Genomic DNA, 7,500 nt, shown 5'->3' with positions numbered 1-7,500 from the left:
TACTATCTGGCAAGTTAAAGGACCCAGTAACTCTCTAGCGGTAGTATCTCAACGGGTGGATGGTGCCTAAAGTTTTAAAACGCCATAGATCAGCCGAAATTCTTGAAGTGTTAAATCAACACTACCGCTTTTTCGTGTGAATTTACGATTCTCTCTTTGTCTCTGTCGTCGAAATATGTCAAATCAGGATCTTTCCCTTGGCTCGCAAACGCTGGAGCATTGCCAGCACCCAGGAGATAAAAAGGGTTTGCGTCCCAATTTCCTCATGAATGAAAATGGCTAGATTATTTTCATATGTGGAGCATGAGTACGTTTCCATTGTCCTTATATTTTTTCTTTATCTTCTATTATTTTGGGTATGAATGCATAGCGGTACGTTTGTCCTGTGCATTTTAAGAATTCTTTAATTAAATCTGGTAGGAGTTATATACAATAAAACTGTCTTGACATCTTTAGTATCTTTTGAAGTTTCCATTTACAATAAAGTCTTTTTTATTATTCAAATAAGGATTTTTTTCTATTTTTTTTTTGGGGGGGGGGATTTATTTTGTTATTACCGTCATAACAAGTTCAAGTTTCAGTTCACATCAATTGGCTCAACCATTCTTTTGACCTATTCATGATATGGAGTTTTGAGGCTGACATGAACATGGATGAACGTCATAATGTTACAAGTGTGTGTTTGTTGGTGAAAGGGTAATTTGATTATTTCTTAAATCAAACTATCTAATTGAATATTTATGGATGTTATGCTATATGAGGCTTATCAATAGTTCGTAAAATACCATAACTATATTCATTTTATTATCAATTTTTAGACTGTGGTTGTACAGTAGCTTGACAAGGAATAATAATAATGATGCAATCAGTAGGTTTTAATATTATAACCAGTGGTCATGGAAGAGGCTTTTGAAAAGTCTCAGCAGGATTCTTTTTATCAATTAAACGTAATGGCATACTTCCATTCAGCAGTAATTTCCCTACTTAAATATCAGTTTTCCTGATTTTACAGATACTTATCTCAATGGTTAAAAGTAGAATACAAGAAGATAAGTCAAATAGCCAATCCTTCAAGTTGAAAAGTTTCCCTGTCATCATCTTCTGAAAAACAAATTATTATTATTACTAGCTAAGCTACAACCCTAGTTGGAAAAGCAAGTTGCTATAAGCCCAAGGGCTCCAACAGGAAAAAATAGCCCTGTGAGGAAAGGAAATAAGGAAATAAATAAACGATATAAGAAGTAATGAACAATTACAATAAAATATTAGAAAAAATATTATCAACATTAAAGCAAAGATTTCATGTATAAGGATTTAGATCATTCTCATCCTACTGTCTTGGGTTAGAGGTCTTTTACTTGAGGGTACACTCGGGCACAATATTCTGTCTTATTTCCATTCCTCTTGTTTTGTTAAAGTTTTTATAGTTTATATAGGAAATATTTATTTTGGTGGTGTTGTTCTTAAAATATTTTATTTTTCCTCACTGGGCTACTTTTCCCTGTTGGAGCCCTTGGACTTATATCATCTTGCTTTTCAAACTAGGGTTGTAGCTTAGCTAGTAATAATAATAATAATAATGAAAGAACTGATGGTCATGAAGAGTCCTCTCCTCCAAGGAAGAGTCTAAGCTCATCTTTGAAGTGGTAAGCCTCAACTTATCTATTTCTGTTAGCGTTAGCAAAATGGCCTTGGCGTTAGCATACTTGATCTCTAACACTTATTACACTGACGCTGCTGGTCAACGGCACCGTCTCTCTCGCCGGGAAAACATCAACGGAATTAGATAGCAAGTTTTATCCCCAGACATCCCCTATCCCACCGAGTATTACTCTCCAGTCCCAAGCACCGAAAGTGTTTGCTCGGATTTCCTATTAGGGAGCATGACGATGCAGGTGGTACACTCGGCTGTAGAATAGCCGAATTATCTGCGTCGTGATCTCGGGATTAATGCCGTGGACACGGTCTATACAGCATATACCTAGAACGTGGACGGTCGGTGGGTGTCTCCGGGGTGCAGGTCCGAAGTAAAATGGCTGGATTTGCTTCGGCCATGTCTGACAGTCTGGGTAGACTGCACCCTCGAGAGTCTGTATTGCACGAATGCTTTAGACATAGTAGATATAGTTTTTGATATCTAGTTTATTTATTGCTAATTGCTGAGGATTATGGAAAATGCGAAGTAAAATGGTTGATTTGCTTCGGCGATGTCTGACAGTCTGGGTAGAGTGCACCCTTGTGAGTCTGTATTGCATGAAGACTTTAGACATAATAGATAGTTTTTGATATCTAGTTTGATTATTGTTAATTGCTGAGGATTATGGAAAATGCGAAGTAAAATGGCTGATTTGCTTCGGCGATGTCTGACAGTCTGGGTAGAGTGCACCCTCGAGAGTCTGTGTTACATGGAGGCTTTAGACATAATAGATAGTTTTTTATATCTAGTTTGATTATTGTTAATTGCTGAGGATTATGGGAAATGCATCAGCGAGAATAGACTTGTAAATAGTAGATATGGGCTTAATGATACTCTCAGCTATTAGACATAGAGAACGTTATTGTAAAGGCTAGCAGTTTCCTACTTTCATAGATTACACCGAAGGCTGACAATAAAAATAAATATCCTTGCCAACGGGTTAGTGTACCCTACTCTCTCTCTCTCTCTCTCTCTCTCTCTCTCTCTCTCTCTCTCTCTCTAAAAGGATGGAGGCACTTCGTATCTGTCAAAACCTTGCTTTGTCCAATGTTCCTAAAATGATATATTCGATATATTAATTGCGAGCAAAGATTATATGAAGAAATTACTGCTACGCCCAAAACGATGCTGTATATAAAGTTTAATTAAAAGTCATTTAGATACTTCATGAAAATACTGTAGTGGCATTGCAAGTCGTTTTGGATTGCACGAAGACGTCATAAGTGCATATTCGACCATGACTTATCTAGGAGTTTCTCTCTCTCTCTCTCTCTCTCTCTCTCTCTCTCTCTCCCAAGATGCGTTTCCTTCTCTCTCTCTCTCTACCAAGATGCGTTTCCTTCTCTCTCTCTCTCTCTCTCTCTCTCCTTCTACCAAGATGCGTTTCCTCTCTCTCTCTCTCTCTCTCTCTCTCTCTCCTTCCTTCTACCAAGATGCGTCTCTCTCTCTCTCTCTCTCTCTCTCTCTCTCTCTCTCTCTCCTTCTTCTACCAAGATGCGTTTCCTCTCTCTCTCTCTCTCTCTCTCTCTCTCTCTCTCTACCTCTCTCTCTCTCTCTCTCTCTCTCTCCTACCAAGATGCGTTTCCTTCTCTCTCTCTCTCTACCTCTCTCTCTCTCTCTCTCTCTCTCTCTCTCTCTCTCTCTCCTAGCTTCAGTACACTGCTTTTCCAGCTTACTAGTTTGTAACATCTGTCTCTATCATAGCGCTAATAATACGCTGGCTCATCTTTCTACTGAACTCCAGTAACTGTCCCGAAGCTGTTAGTTCACAATTGAATTGTTTAAAAAAATAAAAACTACCATTACAATATGAAAGAAATATTTATAGGACTTTTTTTAGGGAAATATTGATACAAAACATAAATGGGAACTTTACAAAAATAAAGAAGAAAAAAAATTGTCACTCGTGTACACGAATGCAAACACATCGTAGAAAAAAACACGAAATCCAATTTAGAGATTTGATGTTTTCAGTCCACTGCCAAAGTTTGTTGTGCTGGGAGTTAAGCTGACATTTGGTTTATTTGTTATTTGTTTGTTTAGTTTCTATGATTTTATTCACCCATTAAGGAAATCTTTTCTTATGTTCTTCAGGAATTGATCAAAATCTTTAAATCTTTCCTTTCTACTTCATAAATCAAAAGGTTCTTTAAATCGTCTGATGGTAATGATATTGGATCCTGGAGAATGCATAGTATAGGGACTAACGAATTTTCCCTTTATCACAACTATTCTCGTATACCGAGGAACGTTCCATGTATATATGTAACGGTTTTGTAGTGTTGCCGTCGAAAGAGATGGCGATTTGGTGCAATATAAAAGTGCTCCCAAAATAAAAAAAAATAAAAAAGTTGGTGTATTGACTTCGGTACTTCGTTTGCATATTCATCGAAAGCTGGAAACATACTGTATGCAGTATTTTCCTAAGGTTCTTAACGTCACTCTTCTTCTGAATAATAAAAACCTTCTCTCAGTATCGAAATATGGCATAAATTCAATAACCATTTGCATCAAGTCAGGGAGCAATATTAAAATGCAAGTTTGCTTACCCACTTCCAATAATAGCTGTAATCAATTCCCGGACTACGGCCAGAACTTTTCCATTTGAAGCGTATAAATGACGAAATTCTGCGGGATACAAATACACGCAGTTATTCTGCAGGTTGGAAACTGAATCGCGTTTTGCCGGGAAAATTCAATAAGCTGATTGGCTGATGCGCTACAGGCTGATGGGTTGCGCGGGAGGTTTTTGGCGCGAAAATTCTGCGGAGGGAAAAAGTAAAAAAAAAAATAGTGATCCTCTGTCGGCAGGCACTGACAGCATTGCAGCACCACGGCACAATTTTGTTCGCTTTCTTTTTTGAAAGGGGATTACTAACAAGTGGATTGCTTTTAATCTCCATGCCCACGAGATTCGGCTATATCGGTGACAGCCGCAACATTTTCGTCCGAGCTTTTGTTAGCGTGGCTCGAACTTAATAACCTTTGTGTTGGAGTGTGTAATTATCCTGTGGCGCTGTAGTGAACAAAATGAATGCAGCATTGGCAGGGCGTTTCATTTGGATATTTTGGACTGTTTAGGAGAAAGCACTATTGTCATATCAGCGCGGAGTTTGACGTGTTTTAATTCCACACAGAGTGGTAATGAATACCTGAACAGTGTATTCTAAAATTTATGAAGATGACAAAACATAATAACTTTTGAATTGTTTTCCCCCGTTGTTTAACTGTGTTTAGCCTCTATTTATTGCACAATAACTTCTTAGAATAAGCAATTCATTTTTTAAATATTTACAGTAGAATATAGGATTATACTGTATATACCAAACTGGATCTCTTTCCCATATATATTATTGAGTTGATCACTGTCTATGGTTTTATAGAGGCATATACACTCACACGGTTTATGATTCAGCATTTTGTTTCATTGAATTTCACAAGATTACATAGAAAGCAAGTATCAGGGGAGTTCTTGCATTCGGGAGAAATAGCCGGCTCACAATCCTACACATATACAGGTGATGCTGAGCCTATTCAAATCGTGGAAACCTCCTTCAATGATTCCACTTTTCAATATTGTGACACCTTAACGTGGTAAAAGGGTTTTGCTTATTGCCATGATCAACAAAGCTGTACTAGCCAGGGTCATACTTATTTGGTTGGCTTTCTGTGAGCAATCAGATGAAAATCTCTCACCTATCAATCTGCACTAGGCAGCGTGTTGATAAAAAATAGCTAAATCCTAGGCATGAATTGACGCGTGAGGCCTTTGTCCTGCAGTGGACTAGAAACGTCTGCATTTGTTGTTGTTGTTGTTGTTGTTGTTGTAATTAACCTAACAACTTACATTTTAATTCTTTTAACCATGTAAAGGGTTCCAGAAGAACTGCTAATGATAACCACGAAATTAATTTCTCAATTCAAATTCCTTTGAAAATGCTAAGGTTTTAACATCCCTTTACCAATAAACTAGAAAGAAAAAAATCCTTTGAGTAAAGTTGAAGATAATGCGTTACAATCAAAAGCAGGGGTTAATTGGTTAATTTAGAATAACATGTACTGGTAACTGTAGGACACTTAATACTAAAGTCTATTGTAAGTATGCAATAGTCTGAAAATTCTTAGTGTATGACATGATACATACAGAAAGACTTAAGATTATTTCAACTGCAGCTTATAGCCTTACAAAAATTTAAGAAATCTATCTTCAATAATATTCCAAATGTAATTGTAAATCCTCTAACCTAGCCGAATATAACCATCCATGGGAATAGGTAGAGAGAGTTATATAGTATCAGAAAAAAACAAGAATGATATCATAACAGGAAATGAAACTAGAAATTAAAAGTGAAAGAAGTTTCATGAGATGGTTTGATAGTGGTTGAACTTTTTCGTTCGAGAGTTCCATTAGAAAATAATTTTGAAAATGCAATGACAGTTGCTGGATATCGACAGAAGAAATGTTTACGAAATATTTCGCAAATCAATATCGAATTTTAGTATAGGTCATCAAAATCTTAGAGTTTTTTTTTTTTTAAAGGTCATACTTATACATAGCCTATATCGTTGGAAAAAGGTGCAAATATGTAAAATGAATTTTCATTAAAATAAAAAACATTCTAAAACAAAAATTTCAAAATCATCCTAAACTAATATTTTACCTCCAAATAAATTTGCTGAAAAACTAAACTGTTCGCGAATATCTCGAGTAAAAAGACTTAAGAAAATTTGCATTCAACTATGTCAGTGCCATCTCAATTCTAAAGACAATGATCTTGATCCCTTTGTTAAGAAGGGTGCCCAAGTTAGAAAGGTCCCAGCAACATAATAATGTCAGAAACCTTTATTCTTAAATGAGATTTGCATTAAACATTCGCCATTCTTGGGTATCTTGCGTAATGCCAGTATATGCGGAGTTTACAATGAAGGAAAACCGGCTTCACTGACCTGCTTTCTGGTTTACTTAGGGTCAAATTGATAATTCTAGAGCGTTCATGCTTCTGCCTGGAGCAGAGCTGTTTTTTTGCTCATAAATGTTCGCGTGAACACATCCCTCATATACATAAATACAAGCCAATGCAAACAATCACAGCCACTCACGCATGAGAGAAAATGAGAGGTAGAAAAGCAAACAGGCAGAGAAAAAAAGATAGAAGGGAGTATTATTTTTATTGCTAATTACATGCACGTCATTGGGAAGTGATAGTAAGCCATTTTCTTAGACAGTAATTAAGAGAACCCAAATTAACTAATAAAAAGAAAATATGTACACAAGGAAAGTTCATATTTTTTTTTATTCATTAGGCTGTATGCTTGCTAAAACGGACACAGATACATTGTGAGTATGCACAGACACATGCACAAACTTTGAAAGCACAATGATAATAAAACAATACAAATGAAACTATGACAAGAGAAGGGTTCGTTTTATTAATCATCGTAATAACAAAAAGATTCATAAGTGTCACGTAAAACGAGCTCATGGTGAAGTCAGATGGAATTATTATGACCCCGCCATTCATCTGGAATGAAGAGTTCAGACTGATGAAAGAGCTATACACGGCAATATAGTATTATTATTATTATTATTATTATTATTATTAGCTAAGCCACAACCCTAGTTGGAAAAACAAGAAGCCCAGGGGCTCCAAAGGGAAAAATAGCCCAGTGAGGAAATGAATTATTATTATTATTATTATTACTAATTGCTAAACTACAACCCTAGTTGGAAAAGCAGGATGCCATAAGCCCAGGGGTCCCAACAGGGAAAATAGTCCAGTGAGGAAAGGAAACAAGGGAAATAA

This window comes from Palaemon carinicauda, chromosome 26, assembly GCF_036898095.1.
Source record: "Palaemon carinicauda isolate YSFRI2023 chromosome 26, ASM3689809v2, whole genome shotgun sequence".
In the NCBI taxonomy this organism is placed as follows: Eukaryota; Metazoa; Arthropoda; class Malacostraca; order Decapoda; family Palaemonidae; genus Palaemon; species Palaemon carinicauda.
Note: the sequence above shows the minus strand (reverse complement) of the source record.